General features: G+C 39.7%; 1 long non-coding RNA gene across 1 annotated transcript; it reads left to right on the top strand.

Moving 5' to 3' along the window:
• The first annotated feature begins 1,750 nt into the window (after positions 1 to 1,750).
• On the top strand, positions 1,751 to 6,358 carry LOC104998506. Its single transcript, XR_826476.1, has 3 exons — positions 1,751 to 2,207; positions 2,388 to 2,615; positions 5,795 to 6,358. It is a non-coding gene; the product is annotated as an uncharacterized LOC104998506 (long non-coding RNA).
• Positions 6,359 to 6,746: the final 388 nt, after the last annotated feature.

Genomic DNA, 6,746 nt, shown 5'->3' on the forward strand with positions numbered 1-6,746 from the left:
GGAGACATGAGAGACCTGGGTTTGATCCCTGGGTCAGGAAGAGCCCATGGAGGAGGGCACAGTAACCTACTCCAGTATTCTTGCTTGGAGAATCCCATGGAGAGAGGATCCTGGCAGACTAGTCTATAGGGTCACAAAAAGTTGGACACAACTGAAGTGACTTAGCACCCATGCAGGCAGTTTTCAATGACTGGGGGATTGTACTTCTGTATTTCTAAATGTCTTCCTCCTAAGATTGCTTAATAAAGTAGGATGGAAACTACTGGTTTGTAGGAAAAAAAAAAACAAAAAAAACTTTATGCAGTGATCTAAAGAGCAGTGAGATTTCAGAGGCTCCTTGGATTGCTGCTTCTAGAAATTTATAAGAATTCTGGGGCTGCACTGTGGGGAAGAAAAGGAAAATGAAAAGAACCATGTTTAAGTTAATTTTGAGTTGGACATGGGTCCCTTGTGGCTCAGTGGTAAACAATATGCCTGCAATGCAGGAGACCCGGGTTTGATCCCTAGATCTCCTGGAGAAGGGAATGGTTACCCACTCCAGTATTCTTGCCTGGAGAATCTCATGGACAGAAGAGCCTGGTGAGCTATAGGCCATGGGGTCACAAAGAGTAAGAGACATGACTGAGCTACTAACATGTTCTTACAGTGAATTTTTCCCTTGCTCACCTGTCCTTTTATGTTTTATTTTTTTCCCCTCCTTATTCTCATATGTCATAACATTATTTTGAGGCAATATTTAGTAAATGATAAAGTGAAAGAGAAGTCACTCAGTCGTGTCCAACTCTTTGCGACCCCATGGACTGTAGTTTACCAGAGTCCTCCATCCATGGGATTTTCCAGGCAAGAATACTGGAGTGGGTTGCCATTTCTTTCTCCAGGAGATCTTCCCAACCCAGGGATTGAACCTGGGTCTCCCTCATTGTAGGCAGATGCTTTACCCTCTGAGCCACCAGGGAAGTCCCAATAAATGATAAATGACAGTAAAAATTTTAAAATGTGCTTCCCACCACCCCCCTACCCACGAGGCTGGTGGCAGAGTTTTAGAGTTATCTGTTTTTACATTCTTATGTTTTATTGTCATAACTTCATATTTTCAAAAATCTTTTAGTTTTATAAGTTGACTTCTATTTTTCTTTTGACAATAATTCAGTGTATGTGTGTGGGTGGGCGTGGGTGTGTACACACATATATATTTTTTATCTCCGAGTACTGTCAAATGTTCTTTCTGAAAAAGACATCATGTTTTCCTTCCATAAGATCATTAACATTTTGCATCGATGTTAAGAAATGTTTCCTCTCCACAATTAAGTTATTAAAAGTCACCTGTGCTGTTTGCTTTTTGACTGCCCTTCCAGGCCACCCTCTCTCAGGGTGGCTGGTCACAAAAGCTGTCTTCTGACTAGTCTCTATCAAAGACTGACAACAGTGGAGCAGTGGGTGGGAGGAGTGTTGGGTCAATTTATTTGTTCCCCCAAATTTCTCTCTGGTGAGTGGCTGCAGTTGGCTTTGGCCCTCCAGCAAAGCCCCTCTCCAGGGAGGGGTGCTTTGCACTCACCATCTCTGGGCTGTAGTAACTATCCTTCCTCTTGCCTTTTCAGGCCTCTGGGTGTACCATCTCACCACTGTTGCTGGCCCTGGTGCAAAGAGTAGTGTCCAACTCTGTGCAACCCCATGGACTATACAGTCCATGGAATTCTCCAGGCCAGAATACTGGAGTGGGTAGCCTTTTCCTTCTCCAGGGGGTCTTCCAACCCAGGGATCAAACCCAGGTCTCCCACATTGCGGGTGGATTTTTTTTACCAGCTGAGCCCCAAGGGTCCTCTTATTAACATTTTTGGTCCCCAGGCTTGAGTGTGTCATCTGCTTGGACTGTGACCCTGCCAAATACAGCACATCAGGGCATTTATCCTAGCCCCCCACTAAATGGTCAATGTGTGGAGAACTAAAAATCCTTTTTCATTCTTTTTGTGTCTGAGGGGAGAAATCTGTCTCCTGCTTTTGGTCTTTCACTTTTCCTTTTTCTCCAGGAAGGATTTTGAACTTTTAGCTCCTCTTCAACTTGCCCCAGTTGAGAGTGTTTAAATATCAACCTATTTCCAGGGACATGGAAAATATTAAGGAATGCATTCTCAGACTTATCCTGGTGTGGGCTTCATGCAATGGATTGAGATCTGAGGGTCCTGGCTTTGTCTTGAAGGCAGGCGCAAGTAAGTTGTTTCTGCTCTGCTGTGTATTTTCTGAGATAGTAAGGGTATCTGAAATTCCTGAGGGAAGAGCCCGTTTTTTTTTAATCAAGTCATTGAAAGCAGTTTCTTATCATTTATTAAATATTGCCTCAAAATAATAATTTTCATTTTTTTCTTTCTCAAATTTCCTGGGTGGCTCAGTGGTAGAAAAATTTGCCTGCAAAGCAGGAGATGCAAGTTTGATCCCTGGGTCGGGAAGATCCCCTAGAGAAGGAAATGGCAGCCCACTCCAGTATTCTTGCCTGGGAAATCCCATAGGCAGAGGAGCCTGGTGGGCTATAGTCCATGGGGTTGTAGAAGAGTCAGACACGGCTAAGCAACTAAAGAACACCACCTATGACTTTGAGTAAGTTTGTGTGTACAATCCGGGTAAGTTGCTCAATGTTTTTTTTTTTTTTCCTTTGTGAGCAGTTTGTATTGACTTTATCAATCTTTAAAAGAAGAAACACTTAATAAAATTAATTAAATATAAATTTTAAGATATTTCTTTAATGGAAATTAAATACTGCATTCATATATTGTATCTTCATTTTATTTGAAAACTTAAAATTATTTGTAGAGAAAGCATGGGAGTAAATGCTACCTTTTAATCTATTGTGAGAGATATATAACACGTTGACAGATGAAAATAACTAGGGACTATTTTATAAACCTTCAATCATCAAATAAGTGACATGCTTGAGTCAATCAACTTAAGAGGTTACTGGTCCACTGATGAAACCATTTGAAGAAAATGTGCTGTTTGATGTTACAGAAGCCAAAAGCTGAATAAATATGTCATCTGTTTTTCATTTTAATTCACTATTTCAGAAGTATTTACTGTGTATTAAAAAATCTTTTTACTCTTTCAAATCTTTTGGACAACCTGGAGAAATTCAGACCAGTTTAACATATATCTATAAAAGCACATTCGCAGCTGAGTTATCTTGTTTATATGTGATATTAATGGCATTATAATATGAACTTTTTAATTTGTGTAAGAAAACTGTTATTTTACTATTTAGCTGCTGAGTTTTAAAAAGCATACATAAAATATAAAAGGCTTTTAGTTCAGGACAAAAATTAATTAATAACAGAAAGTTTTTAAAATTTTACTTCTATATTATAAATCAATCAAAAGTATTTCTCGTTTGGAACAAAAGTATCTGGGAGCATGTTACCTTTAAAAAATAAATATGTTTTGAAAGGACAAGCTCTATTTTAAGAGACTTATTTTGTGCAATTGTCCATGAGGAAGCACTGTTAAATTAAGAGATTCTCCTAATTCAATTCTCCCTCCAGTTCCTCTTCTTTCCTTGAAATTAACATCCAATTGCTGTTTTTTTTCCCCCTCATTTTAAACCTCTCTCTTGTTCACAAGTTGTTTTTTTTTTTAAAAGATCTCTCTCCTCTCTCCAGATGCTTTTCTCTCTTCTCTGCTCTCTGCCCTCTCACCCCAGCCCACTCCCTTTAGCCTGGATCCATCCAGTCCTACCTCTTGACAAAGCTAATTTCTTCTTCTCAGTTTGGCTACTAAATCTTACACTGAGCCCTAAACAGGCTACGTGCGATGCCTCTCGATATCCATAATGCATCTCCAAACACTCTAAATGCCACCACTCCTTAATTCACTGATTTTTAGCCAGAAGCAGGGAGGGAGGGAAATATCAGTGCCTTACTTGAAAGCTATTGTCTTCCACTGGTTTTCATTAAGGGGATGGGTGAATTAAATGTAATACTTCTCAGGTTTTCTTGAATTGGTTTCTGGAAGTGTGTGTCTTTACCCAGCCACATTCAGGCAGCAGAATGAAAAGTGGTGAGGGAAAGCGACAGGGGTGTTGAAAGTCTCTAAGTGGGAACCTATAATTTCTAGAAAGAAATAGTTCTGCAAACAGGAGATGTGATTACATAGGCTTAATTAACAGTTCAAAGTATTGGGGAGGACTTATCAAGGTAGGATGCATGCTTCTTGTTCTTTAATGAGTAAATGACCCCTTCCAGTGCATGAGCACACATCAGAAGCACATGGCGATGAAGAAGTGCTGTGGTGGGAGATCTGATCAAAGTTTCTCAAAACGGACTCCAAGTATTTGATGAAGATTAACATGGAGACGATTTACCAAACAAATACAGCATAAAGAGCCAAGAGACCTTCTAAGGGACTTCAAGGCTCCAGCTTGCCCACATAAAGAATATCATTCAACAGAAAGAAAACAAAGACAAGAATAAATATCTAAGAGCACTGGGTCTGTAGAACAACTGAACTGCCGATTGATGACTTTTCTGTTCTTTTTTTAATATATACATTAGAAGATGCTTTCAGTTTTTAAAAGCAAACAAAGCCATGAGTTTGACCTGGGTCCTAACTGTGTAACTCTCTTAAGTGTTCTAAAAGATGTCTGGACCAGAATTGGTTAATTAGCGCTTTGTGTTGCACTATGTTACATATGACCTAACCAGAGATAAAAAGGTTTAAAGGTCTCTTGTAACCCTGCAATGCCATTTGTAACACAAAAATAACCCCCTTTCATTACTAGCATGCCACTGTAGCACGCAGGTTATTTTTTCCCTTCACTGCAATAAGGGCAGCTTTCGCATCAGAAGAATTCTTGGCAAATTAATGCGCTACCTCTTGGGCTAATTAAATTAGAAAGGATCAAAAATACAGAGCGGCTTTTGTGGTGGACACAATGTCGTGCTTCATGCGTCTTGCTCAGAGAGGAATTTCTGCCATTTAGCCCCTTGCCTCTAGCAGTGTTCTGGACTCTCTAACACAGTCAAGTTCCTAATTTGCCTCAATGAGAGAGAATTATTAACTGATAATAAGAAAAGGAGCATTCACAGCTCCAGGCTGGGCTGTGTGGAAAAGGGTGATCTACCCAGCACCTGAAGCGCATGCAATTTTTATTAATTCCTGCCTAAAACAATGCATTCAGGAGTAAAATTGCTGTGCAGATGACAAAAACAATTACGCCTTTGATTCGTTTATTCTAAAAATGTGAACTACTTTAGTTCAAATATAACCAGATTAAACAACTAAAGCGGTCGCTCACCTCTCTTTAAATCCAGTTTGGATTGCAGCAAGCGTGTTTTATGTCGAGCATTTGCCACTGCCACTTAAACTGATTGTTCCTATTGAAATCGCTGAGTGCACAAGTGATTTTGACAATAATTAATATTGTTCTCTCTATATTGTGGTCTTTTGTTTGAAGATGACACTGATGACGGTGTTGCTATCTTTATGGGCATTAATCCCAGAAAGAGAGATTCGGCAACCATAGGCTTCAGCAATCAATCCTTGAATGACTGTGTGCTTCCTTAGACCTCGGTGTTTTGTTGCTGCTTGTAGAGTCTTTTGTTTGTAAGTCTGTCAGTTTGTTTCTCAGGTATCACAGAAGCTTTGATCAAAACAGATACCTCACTTCTACTTGCCAAAACTTAACTAACAGCCTGTTGCTTTCCTGGATATGATTTCACAACCGCCAGAGTTTGTTCAATTGGTATTTGTAGAGTTTCTTCTGCTGTTCTTTTGAAGATGACTTATGTTAGTGAATTTTTCTGTCTTCCAGGTTTCACACGTCTACAATCACAGAGCTTGGACTAGCCTACATATGTAACAATGTTAAACTGAGTGCATGTCTTTGTATATGAAGAAGGAACCTAAGTGTGTTTGTAAAAAAAAAAAAAAATGATTGAAAGAAGTGTTGCCTGTTGTGCCAGAACCATACTTATTCTTATGTAAATCCTTGGCTTGGTTATAATTTTTGTTGATTCAAACCATTTGTCAAGATGAAAAAGTCTCATCATGCTATTGTGTGGTATGTGTGTGTTGTTCATTCTTGAGCTGCCTTCAGTTGTAACAGAAATTAGTGATTGTGCTTGGATATTCTTTTTGCATCTTTGACTTTTTAAAAGATTTTCATAGTATATATAAATGCAAAAGCAGATCTTGATCTGCTTCAATACTTCCATGGTGAATTGTTGTTTTTAAACTATGTTCAAAAATTCCCTTCCATGCTACTCTCTCAATTCCTCCCATCCTCTCATTCTCCCACTGGGTCCACAGTCTGTTCTCTGAGTCTGTGTCTTCCTTGCTGCCCTGCAAACAAGTTGGTCAGTACCATCTTTCTAGATTCCATATTAGTTCAGTTCAGTCTCTCAGTCGTGTCCAACTCTTTGCAACCCCATGAATCGCATCACGCCAGGCCTCCCTGGTTCCAAATAGGAAAAGGAGTATGTCAAGGCTGTATATTGTCACCCTGCTCATTTAACTTATATGCAGAGTACATCATGAGAGACGCTGGGCTGGAAGAAGCACAAGCTGGAATCAAGATTGCCGGGAGATTCCATATACATGTGTAAAATAGATAGCCAGTGGGAGTTTGACCTGTGACACAGGGAGCTCAACCCAGTACTCTGTGACAATCTAGAGGAGTGGGATGGGGTTGGAGGTGGGAGGGACATTCAAGAGGGAGGGAACATATGGATACCTATGGCTGATTCTTATTGATGTATGGTACT

This window comes from Bison bison, unplaced genomic scaffold (assembly GCF_000754665.1).
Source record: "Bison bison bison isolate TAMUID 2011002044 unplaced genomic scaffold, Bison_UMD1.0 scf7180017864330, whole genome shotgun sequence".
Taxonomy (NCBI): Eukaryota; Metazoa; Chordata; class Mammalia; order Artiodactyla; family Bovidae; genus Bison; species Bison bison.